General features: G+C 35.6%; 1 non-coding gene across 1 annotated transcript; it reads right to left on the minus strand.

Moving 5' to 3' along the window:
* Positions 1-325: 325 nt before the first annotated feature.
* Positions 326-446, minus strand: LOC116652830. Its single transcript, XR_004306049.1, has one exon. It is a non-coding gene; the product is annotated as a U6atac minor spliceosomal RNA (small nuclear RNA).
* Between the last annotated feature and the right edge of the window lie 19,510 nt (positions 447-19,956).

Raw genomic sequence — 19,956 nt, forward strand, 5'->3', positions numbered from 1 at the left:
CCTCTTCAATCCTAGCAGCCCAAAACACCTGATGGTTGTTTTTATATTCTTCACTGACATGACTCTTCAGTATGTGAGCATCCATGTTACATGTTTTTACAACCATATTTTCTACACAGGCAGCAATATCTTTCTGTGCTGCAGTGGCCCAGGCAGATTTACCTCTGAGCTGACAGTTGTTCTGCTTTCATTGCTGCATCCACCCCTCTATAGAATTTGTCACCATCCTTGAATCAGTGTAGAGGTAGGGCACTGGCCACTTCTCCAGCAATATCTAAAGCTGGATGGCCCTCACTTCTATGAATTGGCTCAATTCACCTCCTCTTCAAAAACATAGTTAGATGGCATGAAGTAGGTGATGGTACTTTATTCTTATGTGTGTTGTGCAGGCCACTAAGGCATCTTCCATCCTCATCAAGCTAACCTTTTCTTCCTTCATACAATATACGAGGACAGAAGTTTACACAGGCACATCCTCAGCTGCCAGTTCTGTTAATAAGTTAATAAGAAAACATCTGAGTGATACCAAGTTTGATACTGTAAGTCTAGTCACATTCAATATATGAACTATTACGATTATGAATTCATAACTAGCACACTGTCCCATTTGTCTAGTGGTGTTCAATGAGCTACTCAGGAGCCCCTCATTCTTCATCTAGCGGCATTCAGTCAGAACTCACAGGGATAGTTTAGGGGATAGTACAGCTTCTTGAAGCAAAGGATGCACAAATTCTTTGGATTGCTGATGATAAATTTACTGTCTACAAAGCTTGTGCAATGAGTGAATAGTAATACAGCCTGACCACCAGCATGTTGACTTATAAATCAAATCTATAGAGATTTCTAAGTTTCCCAAGGAAGCATTAGGCATAACTGAGTGCATGAATCTTACCCAGCAGGTTTCCCTGTAGAGGGAAAGGGAGGCTCAGCCCATTGACTGATCACAGAAGTCAGAGCTGTTCTCCCAATTTGCCTCTGATCATATCTTCCCTGACATGCCCCCTTAAGCCATTTTTATATTATTTTTTATTGTGCAGATGAGGCTTGACTGACTCCTGTCCTGTCTTCGTTTATGACTGGTGTGAAATTCTCTCAATTTTATTTTAAAAATATAGGCTAAAATATTCAGAGTGCACACTCGGCAAGGGGTGATCTCACCTGGAGGTGGGTAGCTTTTGGGATGGAGTTTATAATGAGATCATATTGAGCAACAGAAGCAGATGGATAGACAGATTAGGATGGGGTACATTATCTCATAGTATTGTTGTCTGAAGGGGCTGTGGAATCTTCATCACTGGAGATTCTTAAAGAGAGAACAAGTCATCTGCTCAGAAGATTTTTTATATAGCTCATTTCTAAAGTTGGATCAATTCTTATAAATGTGATGAAAGATGTGAACACTATCAGACTTAGTTACACTATACTTAGTCTTTGCTTCAATTTCTCTTATTTACTTATTGTTTTGAGCAATATTTAGCAATATTTTGGTATAAATGTCCATTGGTAATGATAAAGCTATCAAGAAAATAAAGTAATTAAAAAATACCAAGTAGTAGAGCCAGTATGACTGCAATTTTTCCTGATGTTTACTTTGAAGAAGTTCAATAAAAGGATTGCCTGAGAAAACTCAGGCTCTTCCCACGTGGGGGGTGGACAGTTTGGAGGATACTGATATTTTAAATTAGAATTAGATGGAAGTGTGATACTTGTGTAATACAATGTTTACATTTGGAGTTAGTCAAGGAACAAGATGAATATATTCACTGTTAGCACTGCTTTTTCAACCCAGCATTTCTGTATGTTTAATATAATAGGTAACCTTATATATGATATGTCCTGTACTTTCAGATTAAAAAGAGCCATTAAGTCATTTAGACTGATTTTTGTATTACACAGGCCAGAAACTTTTACTATGCTATTAACTTTATATAGTATATAATTTCTTGTCAAGATATAACACCTTGTAAAATCATAAAACATAAGACCACAGCACTTTAAAAGAAAGTGGCTTCACTGATTTGCAATGTCAATAAGAGCATCTTTCTCAAATTTGCATCCTAAATTCTTATGGCAATCAAGAGTCTTAGAACTAAAGTACATCTTTTACCTGGGTTCATGTTCCTTGTCATATCTCTGGTATTATAATCCCTTGTGACTCTTGTCAATTTTTCCATTTCGATGGTCATTAATGAGAAATATGTTCACCCTCTTAAATGTCTTAAAAGTATAAATGCAGAGTCCTGCCAAAATAAACAACAGATGTTAAAACATACTGTGGGGTGAATACTTTTGTCAGAATAATCATTATCACATAATACACAACCACATTATCTTCATCTGTTCCTGGTGGTGTATTCCCAGGAAACCTAGGTAACAAATTTCATTGTACCAGGAGATAGTTGGGTTCAAAGCATGCACATCAAATTTTCTCATTCCCTTTTTGAAGAGATCAGACATATACATAAACATTGCTAGAATAAGCAAAACCAAACAACATAGGTAGCATATGAGATAAATTTTAGCATAATTTTACAATCATTTTCTCAACTAACATGAAGATGATCTTATAATGGCAAAGTCAGATGGAGATTTTGAAAACTCATAATAATAACCCATAAAACTGTTAATAAAACATCAAAAATTGTGAGGATCTTTAAGAACCATGGGTGTGTGCTCAGAATATTTGCATTAAGAGTCTTTAGTGTGAAATTCAAATACTGCGAGATTCCACTGTGTAGTCAGGAGGGTTTGGAATTGTCTGAAGCAGGAGAAAGGTATGTATTTTTGTGGCACTGTGATCCTGAATAAACTTGATGGCTTTGTCTTCCTTTTACTCATTACTGTTCCCTTTCTACTTTTGAATCTCAAGACTTGATTATTAGTTTTAATAGTTCTGTATTTCCTCATATTGAGCACCGTAATACATAAAGACTAGATTATACTGGAGAAAGTAGAAGCTTGTGGACAGTGAACACAACACAATTTTTGGGGTACAGATCACAGAATTCTTGCATTAAATTTTTGTGTGCTTATCCACTTGATTAAATTGCATAACCCAATAGATACTTTTTCCTCCACAAAGGTTTTAGCTATAATGTCTGGTTTATCTGTACACTATTTTTAAGGTGTTAAGAATTTGAATCCCAGCAGTGAGAAATTTATGGTGATTGTTTTACCAAGTGTAGGTAGGTGCAAGTTAGTATTGGATAGCAAGTTGCAACTCTGCAGAATTTAATTATCAGGTGAAAACGCTTGTTCCTTTAAAGTTTACAAGAAGGTGACTAAAATTGGCTTAGATGATAGTATGCTTCTGGCAATAATGTAATTTGTGTCTCTAGGGGTTTGAGCTGATGTAGCTCATCACTGGTTTTGAGTTAGATGTGATTTCAGGGCTAAAATATATTACATTTGCGGTCTCCTTAAAACATCAGAGATCTTAAGCTGGTCAGGCCTAATAAAGTTTGCCTGCATTCTCCCCTGTGTATTTTCAGAAATATAGGTCACACATGCACAGTCATGCATTGTAGACAACTAGTTTTTCAGTGAGGCAGCACCAAAGGTTAGACATCTAAATTAGGTAGACTGGACTCCACTTGATGTTTTATTGTTACAGTTAGGACAGTGTACTTGGTGCCAAATTCTGCTCTCATACTTGTCACTGACATCTATGAAGTTATTCTGGATTTTCACAAATATGATTCAGAACCAGAAATTAGAAATCACTCCAGGCTATGGGTGGTAATACATGTTCAGAATCATACTGTAAATATCTCCATTTAAATCCCAGGGTTATCCTTGAAGACAGGAGCCTTTGCAGAATTCTGACTGAGATATTGATTTTAGAATGATTTTAGGCAAAGTAATGGATCAAAACTCCGCTTATCAGAAAAACATTTCATTGAATGAAATCAGTAGTAGGTCTGGCAGGGATTATCTTTCAGTGTAAAATCCATACAGCATGTTTATTTAAATTATTATTTCATTTTCATGAAGACAATGAAGACAGTCATATTTTTCACAGCAATTTTGAAGTGCGAAACAGTCTGTAGGACGAGAAATGATGTGAAGCAAGTTACAGAGAATTATGTATACATAATTCAAATGCTAAGAAGTTTTTCTAAGTATCCAAATGCAAGTTAGTGTATCTTGGAACCAAGAATGCAGGTGAGCATAAGAGGTTGTGAAACTATCCTGGGAAGTTTAGCAGATATGAACAGAATGTTCAGTGCAAATAGTGCCTCTTGGTATGAATAAATTATAAACAAAAAAATGGTAGCAAAAGGGACCATGTTAATCATGGATGATTAAGAGAGTATTATGACAGATTATCTGACAGCAGACAAGCATTGTTACTTCTAGTATAGCGCTGCTATCTATACTGTGTTCGTGTATCAGCACTACTATCTACACTTGAGAAGAGTGCAGATAGATATATTAAAAATTTCAAAGGATCCTAAAGAGAATTTTGAGAATTAAAAGCCTATACTGTAAACTAAAAGAAACTCAGTTTCTGTGAACTTCTTATTTCATAGAAGAGATTCCCTATGTTCAGGTGATACAGATAAGAGCTTTGGTGCTGAATTAGAAGAACAAATGTGACAAGGACTGGTTAAGTGAGGTTGAACTCAGTTCAATGGAACTTTAAAGCAAGAAACTTTCCTAACAGTAGCTAAACATGGAAATATCTTACAACACAAAAGCAGCAGACGCAAGATCACTTAGGCTCATTAGAATAAAGCTGTAGTTCATTCTTAAGGATGGGAAGTCAAATGTCTGGAAATCTATGAGTGGAAAAGTCAGGGGGACAGGGGAGAGAGCTGGCCACAATGGTCCTTTTGGACTTGACATCTAATTCTGCATTTCAGAGAACTTTCGCCTTCTTACCATTTTTTTTAAATTATTTTTTTTATTTTAATTTTTTTTAGTAGTCAAAAGAGAACATACATATATTTTTGCATTGCCCTCAGAAAATACATGACAATAATTATGATCAAGCACAGCATGCTTGTGCATCTTAGGCAGTAATATGCAAGAGGGAATTCATCATTTTTATGTCCTCTTACAAGCAACTTATATTTCTTTACTTTCTTTGCCAGACTTAACCTAAGTTTGAAGCTGCAGTAAACAGACAGTTCATACAAGAAAGGTCAGACTAAAATTCAGAGAAGGTATAAAGAATCTTTTTAGTTTGCTGGGCAATGTTGGTATCCGTATTCCAGAGCTCAAACTGGTTGTTGGGTCTTGAACCAAAATTGCAATCTGTTTTTACGGACTAGATTGGCCTGTTGTTTTTTTTGTTATCACTGTTTACTGTCTTGTGTTTGTTATTACGGAAGAGAGGTTGTTTATTTACTTTGATTTTCTTTCCTTTGTGGTACAGGATATGAATCACCCTGCTCAGATCATCTGAACAGCTCTTACTTAATGAGCTCCTTGCTGTTCAGAAGCCTCAGGCTCTGGTGGAACCTTTTCACCATTGGGAGAGAGAATGGTTTCAGTTCAAGTAGAAATGCTTTTGTATAACTCCATTTGTTGTCCTTAGTGTAAACAATATGGGTGAAAGTTAATGGGTTTCAAACTCAGGAGCCTGGAATACATGTTCTAAAGGTCTCAATCGGTCTTAAAACTTACAGAAAAGGAAACTTTCTTGCAGTTATATGTCTAGTTTCTCTAAGAAATGACAATATCTTGTGTATATATGTGATACTCCATTTATTTTAATAAAAGAAAGAAATTACACTGCATGTAAAAGCTCTGAAAATAGTTGTAATATAAAGAGTTTCAAAGAACTTGGTGTATTCATTTTTAGGATTAAGACAAAATCTGTCAGCAACTGAATAAAATCCTGCTTTCATGTCATGTTGTTCCATAGAACACATGCATTATAGTCTGTACTATGCAACCCTAACTTGTAGTAGTTATACATCCTATTTCCTCCTCTGACTACTTAGCTTTATAGTCCACAATTTATATTTAATTTTGTAGTTAAATGGAAGTTATTAAATATCTTAGTATCACTTCACCTGTAGATCTTAATATGTATATACATATATATCAAATTTATATGAAAGAAGAGAAGCTTAAATGAGAAGCAAGCTAATTGTTTGAGAGTCTAAAACACTTCCTTCTCCAAGGCCAAAATATCAGGATTCAGATGCAATACAGACTGGAATTTGCACAATTGGTTGTATTTAACCACATTCATTAAACTCTTTTCCCAATATTTTGAGTTTCTCCATATTTACTAAGCATTCTTCCTAATACATATATTTTAGATGAAATAAATAAATAAATAAATAAATAAATAAATAAAATGCATCATTTAAATAAAAAAATGCACTCACTGATTAAAATTTACACAGTATTTCTTGTTTTCTTCTTCCATATTATCTGTATGGAAAGTACTAGATTGTTTCCACCTAGATGACACGCATAACACTGGAATGAATGAGCAGAGTTTGTCTGTCTAAGCAAATGTGAAATTGTGTACTCAGTAAATACAGAAAGAAAATTAATTTTACTTCAATTTATTGCTGCAAAAAGGTGTCAGTATTTATATTCCATAGACAATATACAAATGTCTATATTCATACCTACTTATGGTAATAATAGATAATTTCCCATTGGGTTTGTAATTTCTTTCAGAGCTGTAGGCAGCTTTAAAAAACAAAACAAAACAAAACACCCCACAAGTTTTCTGCAGCTGTATGTAGCCTTAAAGAGACTAAATCATACTCACTCACCTGGAGTGATTCTTCTCTTTTAAACAATTTTGGTAATGAAGTTTCTCAAAGAATATACTGAAACCCAAATCAATTTCTTCTCTCATATCTTCTTGTAGCTAGGTGGCAGAAAAGCAGAATGCAAAAATTTAACTTTCTTGAAATAGAAAGTCGTGTAATTTTTTGTTTGTTTGTTTGTTTGTTTTTTGGCCTTGGTATTTTCTGAAATGACCAAGTCATTAAAGCTTTTCAAATGAGGGATTACATGGGATGTAGCAGCCTCGATGAGACTTAGTTCTGTCCCATAAAACACAGATACATTATTTTGAACATACTATGCTTTCAATTCTCTCCACAGCAGGAAGAAATAGAAAATATCAGTATGGGACTGTGTAGCATGAAATACTGGCAATATATTGATGAGTCAAAAGATTCAATTTACTGTAGCCAAGGCAAATATAGTTCAGGGAACTACATTCATTTTATTTTTCGTTACATTGTTACTTCTCTGACAGATAATAAAACTGTATTTATTTTTTCAAGAAATGCTTCTGATCTGTAAAAACATAGACCTTTCTTTTTGCTCTTTATCTTCACTGAGTTCCCTTTATGCTTCCTTGTCTATAAATGTCATTTATAGCCTATGTTGCCAACATACTTGAGTGGATTTTGGAGGTAAGTGAGGATAAGCCCCATTTTCCTAAACACAGAGACACAGTGTAAAATGATGGACTGTGTGGCCACCAACCTCTACTTACTGACACATACAGTCTAAATAACTCTATAGAAAATCACAACTACTGAAATTTACAACCTGTGGAAAAAAGAAAAATAAGTATGGAGATGGGAATTGAAGTTAATTTACACTTTCCCTATCTCTCAAGATAGTTATTTTTCCTGTTACCATGTTCTCATCCAAACTCATGGCATGCAGGTTATATCATTATTTGCTAGGATTCACACATTCTTTTTTCTGATACATACTTCCCTCCTCTTATACATTTATCTTTTGTCTGAGACCACACTTTTAACCCTTCTGTTCTTTTCCTGCTTCCAAATGACACTTACAACAGAAGAATCACAGGAAATGTCTTCCTTCAGAGATATACCCCAGTGCTACTAAAAGCTTGTTTAATCTGGTGGTATAGTTGGGACCATATAAGGCTCTTACTCTATTCAAGAAAAGTTAACAGTTCCCTGTAGGACTATATAGTTCTTCTTTACTTATATTAGGAATAGTTTGATTATTCTAATACCCTGTCACTGCAGATCTGGAAAAGGCATTCATTGTGTCTTTCTGTTTCTTCAGTGGGATTATGCAAAGATGGCATGCAAGAAGGAATCTTAAATGCAGTTTTAAACTTATATGTTACAGAAATTCTGAGAAATCACAAAGGACCCTTCTGAATTAGCATTCTTAATGAAATCTGCTGTTTATTACTCTGAGAAGGGGCTCTAAAGAGCACATAAAAAGTCTGGAAGTAGTGACCTAGTGCTTAGAGGGTATAAATGCTACAAGACTGATTTCATGATATATTGCTTCTTTCATTGTGAGCCACAAAACAGGTAGAGGCATGGTAGACTAATTTGGTTTATATATTCAGCTGTAAGGCTAGACACTGCATCATTCTTTTCATAAAGCAGGGGCTGGAAGCATGTGGAGCCTGTAGTCATGACAACAATAAGGCAGCTCAGAGCCCAAGCGGCAAGCAAGAAACTCAGCCTTGTCTCCATCCTTTCCTGCTTGTGACCCAGCTCTCCTTGCCTGCAGAGGTGGGGGTGCGTGCTCATGAATGATCTATTTAACAGAGATGCAGTGCAGAGACACGTGCCTACAACAAGCCTTTTAGCAGAATTTCCCACCGTTGTACTAACACTAGCTCAGTTCCACTCCTGCTAGTGGTGACTTCAGCTCAAGCACACAAAGCCTCTTAGCAGCTGCTCTGCTTCGCTGCACAGATTTATTGCTATTCAGCAAGCACTGGTGATAAAAAGACAACCATCTTGTCTACATTAGGACTCCCATTGCTGCCAGCACTGGTGGAGCTGCAGGAGGAGTGGAGAACACCTTGAACTCCAGCTGGAATCAATGCAAATTACAAATACTCAAAGTCCTTGAAAATTGAACCCAAGTTGCCTAAGCTGACATTTTATTGGCATGAACAGGCAATATGAAAGCAATATAAGAACTTCTGATGCGCTAAAAGATAAAAATGGATTATCTGTACATCTCACATGAAATGAGCGCTAGTGATAAAAGAAGAGATCAATTTCAGACAGCAAATCTGTTTTCAGACTGTAGTTCTTTGTTGCTGATGGTATGCAGTGAATCTTGTCATGGTCCATAAAGACCTACATAATCACATGGTGCTAACATATTCTCCTCTTTTATGCTCATTAGCATTAAAAGCCAGTTTTACTTATGAAGTAGTAAAGGAATGACCAGAGACCATAGTTGGCAAAGGAACAGGGAGAATTTCAGGAGAACTTATTTAGCAATTTATCCCATCATATTTTATTCTAAATGAGAATCTCTACAAGTCCTATGTGGATTCACTGCTGTGCTTTCTGCATTCCTTCCTCCATGTAGATGAAAATCCTCTTGGTATTATATACATCTGCTTTCTGTTTTTCTTCTTTTACAAAGGATACTGAAGTTCACATTGTTGTATTTGCATTCAGCAAACTAAATATGACTATACCATGAAGTTTTTTCAAGAAGAAAGGTTCAAGACACAACCCTCATCAGGTAAAGTGGTGTTCACTGATTTTTGGTATATGATGGTGTGATTGTTCTGGATTTCCTGGAACCTGGACAAATCATCAGCTCTGACTGCTACACCATAATGCTGCCTAAGCTGAAGGCTTGACCTTCTAGATTTGGGCAAGCAAAGAAGACGACCTTTCCCTTGAAATATGATAATGCCAGGCCCCATACCAGTTTGAAGGCCATGGAGTACATTGCCAGTCTTGGCTGGACTGTCCTATCACACCAACCATATAGTCAAGATATTTTGCCTTCTGCCTTCTGCATGTTCAGGCCATGAAAGATGCATTCTGTGGACAATATTCTCCCAGCAATGATTCCATCACAGATGCTGTAAAACAATGGGCGACCTCCGCTGGTTCAGATTTTTACAAGTGTGGCACTCAGGCTCTTTTTCTTTACTGGCAGAAATACATAGGTAATGGTAGTGCTATGTTGTGTTTTGTATTTGAGAATTTACTCTATTAAATAGTGTTACTTTGTTCTTTGTATCTGTTGTAGTTGCCACAGAAATATGCAGGAATAATTTCTTTCAAAGTGACGCATGCAGATGCAATAAAGTACTACAATCTAAATTTTTCTAGTACTGGAGTCATCTAATATTCTTTTATGATTAACTCAAGATACTGCAGATATCAATGGCTCATCCACTATGCTTACCTCACTAGATGATGTTGTCCCAGGAGAACATTAAGGTCTGGACTGCTGTTTTAGTATGAAATCAACAGTATCAGAGAACCAGAGAATCACAGAATGTCTATAGTTGAAAGGGACCTCTGGGACTGTCTGGTCCATCCCCTTCTCAAGCAGGTCCACTTAGAGCAGGGTGCTCAGGCCCACATCCAGGCAGCTGCTGAAGATTTCCAAGGAGGAGAATACACAGCCTCTGGGCGGCCTGTGCCTGTGCTCCATCATCCAGACAGCACAGAATCGCTGCCTAATGTTCAGAGGAAACCTCCTGTGTTCCATTTTATGCTCATTGCCTCTTGTCCTGGCACTATGCATCACAGAAAAGAGCCTGGCTCTATCTTTGTTGTGCCCTCCCTTCATTGACATAAATTGCTAAGAAAGAACATCCACTCACCATTGTTACCTCGGTGTAACTGTTGTTACTTCAAGGGACTTCTATAGTCAAACCCCAGAAAGTTATTTGTTGCAAATTAACTGTTGGTAATTTCTGCCACAGTCAGTGGCAGCAGATCAGACCATAAGACCTTTGTGGTACTTTCCTATATATTGTTCTTCTACTTCATATTTGCTTCTGTATCTTTTCCAGTTGCATTCATGCAAACCATTAAAAAAAAAAAAAAAAAAAAAAAAGCCATGAACTTAAAAATGCTTCCTACTTTTAAGTGTGTCAACACATGATTAAGTGGTTTTCATTTTATTCAGGTCATTATTTTCAGTATTAGTTTAGGAAAGGCATAGGTAGATATTTAGAAAGTGAGGCTGTGAAATTCTGTGTACAAATATAAGCAAAAGTTGGAAAAATAATGCATATGGAATAGTGTGTAACATGCAGCCCAACAACACACACCAGAGATGAAAAACAAATTTTCCATCCTACAATCATTTTGCTGTTGTTACTCAGCTATACCATTTTGATTAGGTAGCAAACTCTATCTGGTGTTTAATGGACCTTTTACCTAGTAAGAAATAAATGTATTGTTTTTATAATTGGAACAAAGAAAAAAATACATTTGACTTTGGCATTACTAGTTATTTTGGAAGAATTGCAATCTTTCAACTGTAAACATAAAGAAATAAAGTATCAGTATTTTACTTACTTGACAAAAAAAAATGTTTTCTTTTAATTTAAAAACAAACAAACTACCTATGCAAGTTAGTGTCAGCAATTCCAGTCACAGAAGCTTAATATTTCATAAAAATAAGCAAAAAGTAAGCAATCATAAGAAAATGAAAAATTTCTTATGTAATAGCATTTCTGGAGGGCAATTTTTCTTCAGGACAGAAAGGGATTAAATGTACTGGATACATTCAGTTTGAAACATAACTGGACCTCTTTTATAGCTTGTCTTTACAGTCTTGGAAAGTTTGGAGAAGTCTGAGGTTTTTACCTTACTACTTCCAGTACCATACTAACGGATCACATATAATTATGACGTTCAATCATGATAGGTGGCAGTTAAAGAAATTCAAAGGTGACATCCAGGTATCTTAAAGAAGCTTGGAAGGAATCCTTGGCTCTAACACTGAATTCTCTAAGTTCTGCATGCATGTAGACAGGTTCAGACATTATCTGAAGTGGGACACATAATGCCTTTGTTGCTTTCTTTAAGTTTCATTTCTAGCGGCTATTTCCAAAATATTTACTGTTTTTTTGTTTTGTTTTGTTTTTCTAGGTGCAATTGGGCAAACAGCGATGGTAGAAAGCCATCTCTGACAATAAACCTGTCCATGAAAAGGCAGACAGGAGGAATATTGGATATGTTGTGTCTGGCAGATACACACTGCTGAATGCTGCTGTGGCTGAAGACACGGGGACATGGATGGGCACTGTGCACCGAGGAAGCGCACTGTGACATCCGCTTTGTTCCTGCACACCCTTTGCAGCGGGGAAAGCACAAGACTGCAGGCAGGAGGATGCTTCTGGCCACTGTACAACCCCACAATCCTTACCTTGAGACCCTTTGTGCCCCACACGTGGTACTGGAAAGCTGCAGAGAAACTACCAGGGTGGAAACATTGAATTTATCTCTTCTGTGAAAGGAAGGGATGGATGCAAACCGGGAATTTAGGAAGGTTCATTTTTTTTCTGCATCGTTCTCTATAAGAGAGCATCAGCATCTGTATTTAGGAGAGAACAAGAAGGGGAAAAAACACTCTGAGCTCAGAAATAATTATAAGAACAGGAGTATTAAATAAATGAGCTGTGTCTAAGACACAGTTGGGGATAAAAGACATGTTAAAATTGTCTGTCTTTATATTGAAAGACAAAATAAAATGGTTTGGTTTGCCAGAGGAATAAGATTTTTAAACAAATAACACTCTTTATAGTCAGTCTGTTGATGAAATGTGTACTAAATTGAGAAGTGCTAAAAAAGAGCCAAAAAACAATATGTTATTTCTGCTCATTCATTGCCACGATCTGTTAATTAAATTTAAGTTAACGTGCTAGCAAACATGGAAAAGAGCAATTTGGGAGATTTACTGATTCTATAAAACAGTGTAATTTTAAATATATACCGTTATATGTTTTGTAGATTTTTGTACCATTTTATATGAAGAAATTATTTCATATTAAGTAAAATAATTGATATTTGCACTATATAGCTTATGAAAAACTCTTTCAGCATGCACAGGAGGAATCACACATTCATACACGTGTATGTTTATGCATTTGTGCACATGCTGAGAATATAGAGTCTATAGCAACATTTGTAGATTTTGATGTTTTTTTATTTTTCACAAATGTTAAGGCAAAAATGGTAAAACACACAGGAAAAATAAATTGGTAGAATAATAAACTTAGTCATCAATTTGTTAATGACCAATCATTTTAATCAGAACTGCACAATGTGAATGTGCAATGTGCTATAGTTTATGTACCAAAAACACTGAATTTCAAACTTTTCCTTCTTGGCAGAAGAATACACTGCAACATTTTTCTACAACATTTTTCGACAGCGACCTATGATATCTTCATAACTGTTAACTGAACTTCACCACACTTTTCTCAGGTAGATATCTGTGGGTAAAAAGAGGATCAGAGTGACCATGTAGTTTGTCATTATCAATAGAAGCATTTCCAGTGGTTTTGCTGGCAAAAAGGAATTTTTTTGTTGTTGTTGTTTTTAACTACAACGTAATAAAAGGCAGCAGAAGAGCTTTAAATATCTGCAAGCTTCAAGCGCACAATTGGCCACAATCAAGACAGAGCATGCAGAAATTTATTTAGCTATCTGCTGCTGAAAACTGCAGCTGACTTACTTATGCTGAGACTTTTAAGAACAAGTATGTTCTTTTTTTTCCTTTTCTTTTTTCTTTTTCTTGTAACACTCTTGCCTATCTTCTAATTTATCCATAACTTAACACACTGATGGCCTACTTTCAGGTAAGCCAGATAGGATAAGGTAAGCCAGACAGAAGGACAAGTAAGAGTTAGCAGTCTCCCTTGACATCTTTGTTTTCAGCCTTAGAAAGGTATTTGTTTTCATACATCACTGCAAAATTTAATGATATTATGTACAAGTATATGTATTTTTATTGGTTGATGTCTGTCCAGAACTGTACAGGAAAGTAAACAAAAATGCACTGGCCTTCCTGCAATATGCCAATTCAAATTATTACATGGCTACTACATATCTAGCAACAGAGCTCCTTGCCGCTGTTGCTTAGAATATGTGCTTTGTTCTCTATCAGGTACAGATAGTTTTTATAAAGCCTCAGTTTTAAAGAACAAATCATAACAAAGCACAGGATTTTGTAGTTCATGGACAAATGCTCCACAGATCTGTACACGAGTAGTGTTTTCTTGTATTTATTCACAGATACTTTCAAAAGGCACTGTAGTTTATTAATTGCCTTCCTTTATGTACCTTTAAATGTTTTATGTAACTCACCATTCTTCAAGTTCCCTTTTATTACTCTGCCATGTTCCTATTATTATAACTGTTGTAGAGTGCAGCAGCTTTCCATACTGACTTTATCTGTATTCACAGTCTTATTCTCGATCTAGTAGCTGAGGGACAGATGCAAAAGTGTTGAGAGTTTGGTTTATCCTTAGCCTTTATTATCGGATACCCACAAGGAAATAACGCTTTGATCTACTTCCTTAGAAAGCTAATCCTGGTGATTATGTGGAGATAAGTGCAGTGGTAGCTACAGGGATATACGTCTTTAATCTCTTGGTGTTGAATACTTAATCCAGTAAAGATTCTTGGCAGGAAGATTTAAGAAAGAACAAAATAATTAAACTGTTTGCAGGCATTGTTTTCAAGAATGAAGATTTGGTAGCTTGGTATTGCAGTATCTCATGCTTAAGGTTTTTGCAAAGGGACACTTAAATGATAAATGTTACCATTACAGAACAGCATATTGCAAAATGTAATATTTTCACTGTTGCAAACAGTCCAGCTTCTACACTGGAAATCAGAAATTGGTATGTACAGGTACGAATTGCATCGCTATAGTAGTCCAGAAATTTTATTTCCTTTTTTTTCAGCCTTATAACCAAATTTTAATTTTATTTATTTATTTATTTATTTATTTTTCAAGATGAAAATGATGAGCCATAAAAACAGCGCATATCTGTCTTCAGATTTGTCTAAGTACTTCAAACTGAGGCCTTTATCCCAGATCTAAATGCTGGGCACTGACAACTTGGTCTGGTATTAGATGTGGAGGTTGGTGGCCCTGCATGCGGCAGGGGGGTTGGAGCTTGATGATCCTTGAGGTCCCTTCCAGCACAAGCCATTCTATTATTCTATGATTCTATGAGTCTGTGAATATGTTTGCATTGTTACAGTGATGAGGTGGTGATTTAATCTGTACTATACACTGTATATCTTAAATTAACAAATATATTAGATGTAGTTCCTGTGCACACACAGAAGTGGCTGAAGCAAACAAACAATGTAGACTAGAAGTAGGATCAAGCTTGCATAAACCATACTTACGCATTACTGGGAAGAAAGTACATGAAGACTGTATAAATTATGCCCAACCAGTTATCTACCAATATATATTTCATCAATTTAAAAACTATTTTGCTTTTTAAGCTTATGAAATTAATTTTCTTTTCCTCCCTTAAATTTATGTTCAAAGAGGATTTATATAGCATCATGTAAATATTTTAGCATGAAGTCAGAATGTAATGATTTCAAAGAATTGTAACAACAATAAAAGAAGTCATATATGATTAATTAGAATCCCCAAAAATCCTCAGACTAGAAACATATTGCAATGAATCCTCATCTATCTAGGTCTTTTATTGTTGTTACCGTGGTATGCACCGCACTCACTCAAATTTGTATCAATGACAGAGACAAAATCCACAGCTTTGATCGTTTGTTTGATGCTTGCCTGCTTGTTTTCTATTTTAACAACCTTGCCATTAGAATGAGATGCTCTCATGCATAAAGTCTGTGGGCTCCACTCATCTGAGCTGAGGCAAATGGCATGATATTTGAAATCATTTAGTTCACTGGGATCTGAGGCATAGACCTAAATTCTGTACTTACAGACTACGGAATAGTTTATTATAGATATTAGAGAATAGTCTCAATAATCCAAGAAATTGTAAACCAGTAATGTTCCTGTTTAAATATAAACCTAGGAACAGCTTGGGTGAACATGAAAGGAAACCTTTGTTTTCCTTCATTCCTTATAATAATGTACTGGGTTTAAAGAAAATGAAAATAAGTGCTTTTTCACACAAGGTATACTTTTTTGAAACTCACTGTCACTGGTTATCATTTATGTTAAATATGTGAACCTGAGTTCAAAAAGGAGTGAGAAAAACACTCTGGATAGGTTTTTCAGATTACTTGGAAGGATGATTCAGATATTGCCTATAGCTCAGGCAGTTGCAAAACCGCTGGCAGCCAGATGCTGACAATATCCATGGAAGAGATTGTACAAAGGGGAATGGAACACTCTCTTTGTGTAGTTATTGTCATGCTTCATGTTTTTTGTTTGTTTGTTTGTCTGTTTATTTTTGTTAACTATTAGCTACTGAAGACAAGATTTGCACCTAGAGAGTGAAATTACATTATTAATTCAAACAAACCTCCCAAATTGTTCCTTAGCAGAAGCTTGAGAGAAAGATAATAACTTCCTGAATCTATTCTACTTCATTTATTTTAGCATGCACATATGATGAAATGCCTCCTGGAGGTGTCCATTCCTCTACTATCAAATAACACAGAATTACTTATACCGAGGCTCTAACCTTTAGACAGGCATCAACAACAACCACCACTACTACTACAACTACTAGATAGATAAGCCCTGATCTAAATGATTGTTTGTCTATGGAACTTGAAACTTAAATTCCTTGAAAACATGATAGTTTTCTCAAGGCAATTAGATGTTTCTGTAACGACAACAACAAAGAATAAAAAACTCTTTTAGAAAGCCTCTAATGATCACAAAGTGCAAGATAGCCTTTTATAATGATAATGAGGGTGTGAAAATTAAAGAGAAACATCCTGCAAATAAATTATCCAGCATATCCCGTTACAAATTTTCTTGCATATTCTAGTGAAATCCTTGCTAGTTCTAGCTTTCCTTAGTCAAAATATTAAAATAGGGAATTGAGAAGAATGCAATGTTTAGGATCAACCTGAAATTGCTCAAGTCCAAGCAATACATTTTCTCATTTGTTTTAGGCTGTTTACTTCTCACGAGTTCAACACAATCCCATAACCTCATATGGAAAGTAGATTTTTGAATACAACATATTCTATTCCTCAAAGTAAAGGCTGCTGTGACTTGTATATTGTACATCAGAAACATACCTTGACTCCATGGCCTGGTACCAACACTTTCAAAAGCTCATTTACCACAACTGAGTCTTTATTTTCTTCCCTACATCTAACATTCCCTACATGATCTTTGTGTGTCACTTAAGATACAATCCTTTGAATGTAAGATAATATGGTGACATCTAGAGCTATCCTTTTGTTTTCATTTTCCTTTGTAAAATACATAGATTTGCTTGTACATCTTCAACCATTCTTAGTGACCTGTCTCCAATACAGAAAACATTATGAAACTTCTCCAAGATGAAAAGCAACATAATTGAGAAACTGTGAGTGTTATATGAGTTCAGTTGTTGGGAGATGCTCAAAGAGATATTTAGTCCATGGGAACATACAAAGTGTACTCTAGTACCATAATAAAGAGGGAGACTTTTCTTAATTCTGTTCTTATATGTTATATTTTTAGAAGACATTAAGATGTAAATCTTATGGCAATTTCAGACCCATCATCATTAAATAACCTTAGTTTTGTTGTTGTTGTTGTTATGGCTTATTTTCCTTCATTGAAATGCCAGCTTATGATATATCAGTGAAATAAAATTAAGAAACTGAAAATAATTTCAAAGCACTTCATTACAGGAGCCAACTTTATATAAAGAGAAGGGTGGTGCATGCCTTTAGCCTGCAATGCTAACAGCATTCCTTCTCTGATCTGCACTAGTCCTGAGATATTCACACCAGTGGAATTTATTCCATTTATTTAAACTGGAATGAGATATAACTCTCGCTTAATGAATAGTTACCAATTTTCTTTGAGAATAAATAAATATCCTAAAAAACTCAACTTGAGACTTTGGACGGGGCAATATGCTTTAAAGAAAATGCAGGGGATGTTCTCTTCTGCCTCCAGTTTAGGTAAAAACCTTATTAAGAATACAGATGGCAAAAAGCAATATTTTTCTGTGAAGTTCCCCCCTTCAAAAAACAATACATATATATAAAATAAAGATAAATTTCTGTAATTTTTGAAGGAAAACAATCTATGGGTAGAGAAACATGGGCAAGTCACTACCACTACACTAAATCTGCATGTAAAAATATATCAGAACCCATTTCACAGCAGTACTTCAGACTAGGCTAAGATTTGTCATGATTCTTTTCCCATTTATGTACTTCATTGACCTTTTCTGCAAAAGTTGAAGGAAAAGGCAGTTCATAGTTATGTCTTGGGTGTTCAACACAGATAGAAAAGACCTAATAGCTGCTGTACTGTTGGTAATGAGCTACTTAGGGATGTCTGACATAAAAATATATTTTGCAAATTGTATAAGAAGATTTTTGGCCCACACATTATATTTTGTTTCTTTGATCACTATTCAGAAATGTGGAAGATGAGGATAACTGATGATGCAACAGAGTAACACTCAGGTTCTTTGATTTCCTTATCCCTTGGTTCATCTCATGTCCTCTATTAATAAACCAGGGCAGACATTTAAAAAATATTGATGACTACAACAAAGCAAATATTATTATTCATAACAAATAACAACTGGTTGAAAACTCTAATCCTGACACAGCACTTAAGCCCTTAACTTGACAGACAACTGGATCCATCCTAATGCTGCTGTGTAAATAAGAAGTTGAACCATGAATCACAAGGAATCAAATTAGGAGTTGATACAGTGAAAATCCAGTCCTCTAAATTCTCTAAATCTAGACTTATTTATTTATTTATTTATTTATTTATTTTTATGGTTAGCCAGAGTAGTTTCCTGTGTTCTTTCTCACCACACTGATTTATGCTGTCCAGGTGGTGGTGTTGGGAGGGGGAGCAACTCCTTTCACTGGGCAGTGCTAGTTTGTACTATCTTAAAGCTTTTCTTGAACTACAGCTTAAAAGTACACTTCTGTGACTGATATAACCTTACAATTATTTCAACTTTAGCTAAGTCTGTGCAAAGGTCTATAAAGTTGGGAAATATGGCCTACATGGATGCATTAGAAGGTGAATTAAAAACTGACATTGATATTCATTCATTCATTTATTTATTTATTTATTTATTTATTTATTTATTTCCAGCTAGCAGTGTAGCTGCCAATAGCTCTAAGTCAAAATGGCAACTGGTTATGTGTGGCCCCAGTCACAGTTTGATAGTTGGGACATTCTGAGGTCCCTTACAGACTAAATGATTCTGTGATTCCAATCCCAGGAGATGTTACCAACCAAAACAAAACAAAACAAAACAAAACAAAACAAAACAAAGCAAAAACCAAGAAATAACCAAAAACTAAATCCAACCAAATAAAAATATACAAACAAGAAAAACAAAACAAACAACAACAGACCTTCATTCATGTTTGATTCATTTTGCTCATTTTTCAGATAACAGCTGGTTTAATAGTTACGTAGATTCCCTGTCACAGTTGCAGATACAAGACGAAGGATAAGAATGGGTAAGCAGAGATAACTTGTCAGGGACATGACAGGGATTTCATACCTGCAGCTTGAATTTAAGCTTGGCTATGCTAGCCAAAACCTCAGCCTAAATGGCAGCAAACTAGATCAGTTACAGAACACATGGGGAAGTGAAGCACATGGATTAGACTAACACCACAGGTGACTGGAGTCTACTATGTTTGAGCTGCTGCACTTCACAGGATGAATGAACAGTTCACAAGTCCTGGCTGGCAACATCTGAGAAGGTTTGAGATCAAAGCCAACCCTTCCTATAGCATGGGGAAGTGAGGAAGTTAGTGCTAGTGTTAAATAACTGGTGCCCCTTTTGTTTTCTCTTCCCTTTTGGTAGTAAACTCCAAGAAGAAAGTTTACTTAGATTGTCATTTCCCAAATTCCATTCAATAGAAGTCAAGCAAATGTGTCTCTGAAGCAGATGGTTAAACCAAAACACAGTTTCTAAAGATAATTTAGACTTCAAGTGCCACTGAGGAATAAAGAGATTTCTATCCGTACTCCATACTGGAGACAAATGAGTAGGGGGAGAATAAAGAACAACAAAACCTT

Source organism: Coturnix japonica, chromosome 1, assembly GCF_001577835.2.
Source record: "Coturnix japonica isolate 7356 chromosome 1, Coturnix japonica 2.1, whole genome shotgun sequence".
NCBI lineage: Eukaryota > Metazoa > Chordata > Aves > Galliformes > Phasianidae > Coturnix > Coturnix japonica.